Source organism: Gorilla gorilla, chromosome 20 (assembly GCF_029281585.2).
Source record: "Gorilla gorilla gorilla isolate KB3781 chromosome 20, NHGRI_mGorGor1-v2.1_pri, whole genome shotgun sequence".
In the NCBI taxonomy this organism is placed as follows: domain Eukaryota; kingdom Metazoa; phylum Chordata; class Mammalia; order Primates; family Hominidae; genus Gorilla; species Gorilla gorilla.
In genome coordinates this window covers 29,259,368-29,266,916 of record NC_073244.2, presented here as the reverse complement: position 1 = coordinate 29,266,916, position 7,549 = coordinate 29,259,368, and the positions used below count along the sequence as shown (strand labels likewise).

General features: G+C 35.9%; 1 long non-coding RNA gene across 1 annotated transcript; it reads left to right on the top strand.

The window, feature by feature from the left end:
• Nucleotides 1-535: 535 nt before the first annotated feature.
• LOC129528963 (uncharacterized) lies at nt 536-5,527 on the top strand. Its single transcript, XR_008674315.1, has 2 exons — nt 536-607; nt 4,883-5,527. It is a non-coding gene; the product is annotated as an uncharacterized lncRNA (long non-coding RNA).
• Nucleotides 5,528-7,549: the final 2,022 nt, after the last annotated feature.

Sequence of the window (7,549 nt, the reverse complement as noted above, 5' to 3'; positions counted from 1 at the left end):
TTAATTCTATTTAAAAAAAGTCATTGATAGTTTGATAGAAAAAGCACTTAATCTGTAGCTTGCTTTATGCAGCATGAACATTTTAAGTGTTGATTCTTCAAATTCATGAGCATGAAATGCTTTTCCATTTATTTGCTTTGTCTCTGTTTTTTTCAGCAGTGTTTTACATTCTCCTTGTAGAGATATTTTACTTCTTTAATGCATTTCTATGTATATTGTTTTTTATTTGTGGCTACTGTAAATGGAACTTTTCTTGATTTTTTTTTCTCAGCTTGAATGTTACTGGTGTACAGAAATGCTACTCATTTCTGTATATTAATTTTGTATCCTAAGACTTTGCTTTAGTTTTTTTTTAGGCAGAGGGGTCTTCTGGTCTAATCTTTAAAGGTTCTAGAAAAAGAATTATATCATCAGTGCAGAAAATTTGGATTCCTTTTCTTTCTTTTTGGATTGCTCTTGCTAGGACTTCCAGAATCATGTTGAATAGGACGGTTTAGAGTGAATATTCTTGTATTATTTTTATTTTTAGAGAGAATGCATCCAGCTTTTTCCTGTTCGGTATGATGTTGGCTGAGGATTTGTCATAGATGCCTCTCATTATTTTGAGGTATGTTTCTTGAATGCCTGGTTTTTTACGAATATGTTCATGAGTCAATATTTAATTTTCTTGAATGCTATTTCTGCATATATTGTGATATATACTTTTTTGCTTAAAATTACCTTCACATGGTGAATTACACTTATTGACTTGCATATTACGAAACATTATTGCATTCATAGAATAAAGCTCATATGACTGTGGCAAAGTAACTTTATTTCCTTATGAACTCAGCTTCCTAGTATTTCATGGAGGATTTTTGTTTCTATGTTCACCAGGAATATAGGCCTGTAGTTGTTTTTGTTGTTCTGTCTTCACTAGATTTTGAGAGCAACATGATACTAATTTTATGTAATAAGGGTGGAATCCCACCATGATTTTTTTTGGAATACAATCAGTATGATTAGGACCAGCTCATCTTTGCATACGTGGTAAAATTTTCTGCGGATTCATCTGATCCAGGGCTTTTTGTGGTTGGTAGGGTTTTTTTAATTACTAATTCATTATACAATTTTATGCATTTTTACTCTCAAGACTTCTGTTTATTCCTGATTCAAACTTGGAAGTTGTATGTATTCAGTTTATCTATTTTCTCTAAATTTTGTACTTTGAATGCACAGAGATGTTTGTACAAGTCTCTGAGAATGTTTGGTATTTATGTAGAATTAGTTGTGATTTCACAACTCTACTAATAGATGCAGAATAAAAGTTTGACAAAATTCAACATTCCCTCATAATATATCTCTGAAAAAATTAGGTATAGCAGCATTGCACCTCAAGCTGATAAATGCTATATGTAACAAAAAAATGCACAGCTAACAACATACTAAATAAACAAAAAAAGTTTAAGATTTTATTCTAAGAGCTAGAACAAGGCAAGAATGTGCACTTTTTTTAGTCTTACTAAATATAACAGAGAAGGGAATAAAACCAAAGGCATCCAAATTGGAAAAAATAAGTTAAATTATCCCTGTTTAATAACCTTTTATTTCTATACGTAATCTTAAGTATAGAAAAGCTTTACCAAAAGCTATTATAATAAACAAATTCATTAAACTCACAGAATACAAAAGCAATATCTAAAATTCAGTAGCATTTCTATACAGTAATAAATATATCAAAATGAAATTTAAAAACAATCCCATCTACAAATAATCTAGTAACTATACTTTGAAATACATTTAACCAAAAAGTTGAAAGACCTGTACATTATAATCTAAAGAACATTAAAGGAAGAAACGAAATACATTTTACACAAATGTAATGGTGACAATTTCTTAGGGAAAGAACAGTATTTTCAATAAATGGTTAAGGAAACTTTACACCCACATACAGAACAATGAGACCCTAATCTCACACCATATATAAAAATCAACTCAAAATAAATTAGGTTCTTAAATGTAAGGCCTGAAACTCTAAAATTAGTACAAAAAATATAGAGTGAAAGCATAATAACATTGATTTGGGCAGTGAATTTTTTTATTTAACATCAAAATCCCAGATAACCAAAGGAAAAATGGATTACTCAGATTACTTTTAATTAAAAAGCTGCTGCACGGAATCTGATAAAACAGAATGAAACAACTAAAAAACAGACAAAATATTTGCAAATCATACACAAGAGCTTAATATAAAAAATATGTAAGAAACTCAAGACCGGGCACAGTGGCTCATGCCTGTAATCCCAGCACTTTGAGAGGCCGAGGACATGGTGAAACCCTGTCTCTACCAAATATACAAAAATTAGCTGGGCATGGTGGTGCGTGCCTGTAATCCCAGCTACTTGGGAGGCTGAGGCAGGAGAATCGCTTGAACTAGGGTGTCAGAGGTTACAGTAAGCCAAGATCGCGCCACTGCACTCCAGCCTGGCAACAGAGCAAGACTCCATCTCAAAAAAAAAAAACAAAAAACCTCAAATAACTATACAACAAAAACAAATAACTACTAAAAATGAGCAAAAACCTTAAATATATTTCAAGACATATACATCTCCAACAAATATATTAAAAAATGCTCAATGTCAATTATTATCAGAGAAAGGCATGCCCCCCCCAAAAAACTACAAGATATCAGCTCACTACTGTTAAAATGATTTTTATTAAAAATAAAAGTGACCAAGTGCAGTGGCTCATGCCTGTAATCCCAACACTTTGGGAGGCCGAGGCGGGTGGATCACCTAAGGTCAGGAGTTCAAGACCAGCCTGACCAACATGGAGAAACCCTGTCTCTACTAAAAATACAAAATTAGCCAGGCGTGGTGGCGCATGCCTGTAATCCCAGCTACTCGGGAGGCTGAGGCAGGACAATCACTTGAACCTGGGAGGCGGAGCTTGCAGTGAGCCAAGATTGTGCCATTGCACTCCAGCCTGGGCAACAAGTGCGAGACTCCGTCTCAAAAAAATAAAAATAAAAATAAAGTGTTGGCATAGAAGTGAAGAAAAGGGGATGCTTGCACACTGTTGGTTTTAATGTAAATGAGGACAGCCATTATGAAAAACAAGAGATCTCACAAAAAAAATAAGATCAAAACTATTATATAATACAAGAATTTCAATACTGGACATATATCCACAACAAATAAAATCAGGATGAAGAAACATTTGCACTTCTATGTTGTTTGTAGTACTCCTCACAATAGCCAAAATAGAGTCAACAGTTTGACATCTAATGAGTAAATAAAAATAATGTGGTATGCATACACAATTGAATACTATTCATCTTTTAAAAAAGAAAATTCTTTCAGTGACATGGATTAACCTGGAGAACATTATATTAAATAAGCCAGGCACAGAATGAATACTATCTTATGATATCACTTACACATTAATTCTTTTTTTTTTTTTTTAAGACAGAGTTTTGCTCTTTTTCCAGGCTGGATTGCAATGGTGTGATCTTGGCTCACTGCAACCTCCACCTGCTGGGTTCAAGCAATTCTCCTGCCTCAGCCTCCCAAGTAGCTGGGATTATAGGCGCCCACCACCATGCCTGGCTAATTTTTTTGTATTTTTAGTAGAGACGGGGTTTCACCATGTTGGCCGGGCTGGTGTCAAACTCCTGTCCTCAAGTGATTCACCTGCCTCGGCTTCCCAGTGTGCTGGGATTACAAGCGTGAGACACAATGCCCAGCCTCACTTACACAAGAATTCTAAAAAACAATCTCATTGCTGTAGAGAATAAAATGGTGAATACCAGATGCCAACGTGTTTAGAAGAAATGGGGAGTTGGAAAGAAAATATATAATTATACTTGAATAGGAGGAATAAGTCCAGAAGATTTATTGTACAGCACAGTGACTATAGTTCATTATAATGTATTTCTAGTTTTGAAAAATGTTAAGACAATGCTACGTGATCTCACAACAAAAATGTTAACTACATGAGGTAAAGCATTAACTACCTAGAATTAAGCATGTGACAATGTATATGTACTTAAAAATATTGTATTGCAGAATACACATTTTATCTGTCAACTGGAAAAATATATTTTTAGCTTGGCATGGTGACTCATGCCTGTAATCCCAGTGCTTTGAGAGGCCAAAGTGGGCAGATCACTTGAGGTCAGGAGTTCAAGAGCAGCCTGGCTAACAGGGTGAAACTGTCTCTACCAAAAATACAAAAAATTAGCAAGGAGTGGTGGTGCATGCCTGTAGTCCCAGCTACTCAGAAGACTGAGGCAGGAGAATCACTTAAACCTAAGAGGTGGAGGCTGCACTGCACTCCAGCCTGGGGGACAGATTGAAATCATCTCAAAAAATATATATATATTATATATATTTATATTAAATAAAATATATTTATATATATATTTTATATATATATATAATTAAATGGGTGCAGTGGCTCACACCTATAATTCCAGCAATTTGGGAGGCCAAGGTGGGTGAATCGCTTGAGATCAAGAGTTCAAGACCAGCCTGGCCAACATGAAGAAACCCCATCTCTATGAAAAATAGAAAAAGTAGCCGGGCATGGTGCCACCAACCTGTAATCCCAGCTACTCAAGAGGTTGAGGCATGAGAATTGCTTGAACCTGAAATGTGGAAGTTTTAGTAAGCTGAGACTATGCCACTGCACTTCAGCCTGGGTGACAGAGCAGGACTCTTGTCTAAAAATTATATATATGTTATATATATACGTATATATATATATACACACATATAACAATGTTTCAAATACTGTCTTTGTCATAAACAGCTGAATAGTATCAAAAATAGTTTTTGTCACTTAGTTTGTCAGCCATGACCATAGGAACTCTGATACTTATTTATTTTATTTATTTATTTAGAGACAGAGTGGAGTACAATGGCACGATCTTGGCTCAACGCAACCTCTGCCTCCCGGATTCAAGGGATTCTTCTGCCTCGGCCTCCCAAGTACAGGTGCCCACCACCATACCCAGTTAATTTTTCTATTTTTGGTAAAGATGAGGTTTTGCCATGTTGGCCAGGCTGGTCTCAAACTCCTGACCTCAGGTGATCCACCCACTTCAGCCTTCCAAAGTGCTGGGATTACAGGCATAAGCCACCATGCCCAGCTTAGAAACTCTAGTATTTAACAGCATTTTCTGGACCCAGCAGAGTGTATGGGAAGAGCCAATGTATGTTAGGGCTTTTACTTCGAGCATGGGGTACCTGGAGTTTCTGTTGTTGATGGTAACAGTATGAAAAACACTAAAAGGTGGAGCTGTTGCTTATGGTCCCATGACTAGCCACTCTGTGAACACAGGAAACTCGTTTTTTATGCAAAATAATGGGAAATATTTTAATCCAAAAGCAGCCATGTTCTCCAAAAGTTTTCCAGAGAAAATGACCAGGGAGTTGACTACAGTTAGGTGACAAAGAGTAAAAACTGCAATCTAGGAAAAAAAGTGAGAAATTCCTCCAAATTGTAATAGCAACATGAAAAAAAATTACATCAAATTTCAAATCCAGAGATCATTTTATTATTTTGCCAACTTTAACATTCACACTTAAAAGTTGAAGATACTGTATAGAAACATAAGTTATGCTGTAAGTATATTATAAAAATTAAATTCGAAATTGTTCACTTGCAATCAACTTGCTCAAAAATAAAATTTCTAAGATATATATTTTAGCACACTATATTTTTCACTCTGTGTGAGAATCTAATAAGGTTTTTCTTTTATAAACAAACAAAACCATGCTAACTGATATATTCTTCTCACTGATATATGATATATTCTATGCTGATACATTCTTGTGGAAAGTGTATGTCTTTTAATTAATCTGAAAGTTATATTGATAAGCAAACTCTCTAGTTAAAACCAATTTTTCAATGCATTAAAAAGTACCAACTTTCTCATCAGAACCTACAAAGTACCATGTGAAATGACATGGCATGGAGATAACAGAGAGAAAACTGTAGCCATAACAGAGCAAGAAGAAAAAGGGCTGTGATGCATACATAGTTAGAATACACATAAAGTGAAAAAAAAATCAAGATAATTAGGAAATTAAAGCAGAATTTCTTTAAATTCAGCAAGATTCAGCTTTGCAGCCTGAAAAAGTGTCATCTCCACATGAAAAAAATCAATGTTATCTTCAGCATTGATATTTTATTTTGTATTTTTTTTTTTTTTTTGAGACAAAAGTCTCACTCTGTTGCCCAGGCTGGAGTGCAATGGCGTGATCTCGGCTCACTGCAACCTCTGCCTCCCTCATTCAAGCAATTCTCATGTCTCAGCCTTCCAAGTAGCTGGAGTTACAGGCACCTGCCATCATGCCTGGCTAATTTTTGTATTTTTGTAGTGCTGGGGTTTCACCATGTTAGCCAGGCTGGTCTTGAACTCCTGACCTCAGGCGATCTACCCACCATGGCCTCCCAAAGTGTTGGGATTACAGGCATGAGCCACCATGCCCAGCCAATATTTTTTCTTTTTTTTTTTCTTTGAGACGGAGTCTCGCTCTGTCACCCAGGCTGGAGTGCAGAGGTGCCATATGGGCTTACTGCAAGCTCTGCCTCCTGGATTCACACCATTCTCCTGCCTCAGCATCTTGAGTAGCTGGGACTACAGGCATCCACTACCACACCTGGCTAATTTTTTTGTATTTTTAGTGGAGATGGGGTTTCACCATGTTAGCCAGGATGGTCTTGATCTCCTGATCTTGTGATCTGCCCGCCTCGAACCTCCAAAGTGCTGGGATTATAGGTGTGAGCCATCGCACCTGGCCCAATGGTATTTTTTATTTCCCAAAGTTACAAACTAATTTTAACACAAATATTTCTGCATTACGGAGCATCTGTTATACAGCAAGCACTGTCATGTTTGATATATTTATGTATAAAAATATCCTCAAAACTTACGAAGCTTCCCTAGTACTTACCCGAACAAATTGACTCAATAAATAAATGTACTTATGTCAATTATTAAAAATTTTTTTTTAAAATAACTAAAGGTTGGCTTGGCTGGATGCGGTGACTCATGCCTATAATCCCAGCACTTTGGGAGGCCGAGGTGGGCAGATCATTTAAGGTCAGGAGCTCGAGACCAGCCTTGCCAACATGATGAAACCCTGTCTCTACTAAAAATAAAAAAATTAGCCAGGCGTGGTGACAGATGCCTGTAATCCCAGCTACTCAGGAGGCTGAGGGAGGAGAATCACTTGAACCCAGGAGGTGGAGGCTGCAACGAGCCAAGATTGCACCATTGCACTCCAGCCTGGGTGATAAGAGTGAAACTCCATCTTAAAAAAAAAAAAAGTAGGCTTATATAAGTTTCTGCACTTAAAAGAACAAAATGGAATGTTCTAACACTAAATAAAACTTAATACACTAATGGAATTACCTTTGAAAATTATTTTGTGTGCACTACTAAATTTCATAAAAACAATTACTATAATCACTGACCAGCTAATATAATGAATACTTTATAACCTATAAAACAAAATGAAATAAGAATCAAGAAAATTATGGGTCTAGTATGAGTACTAGA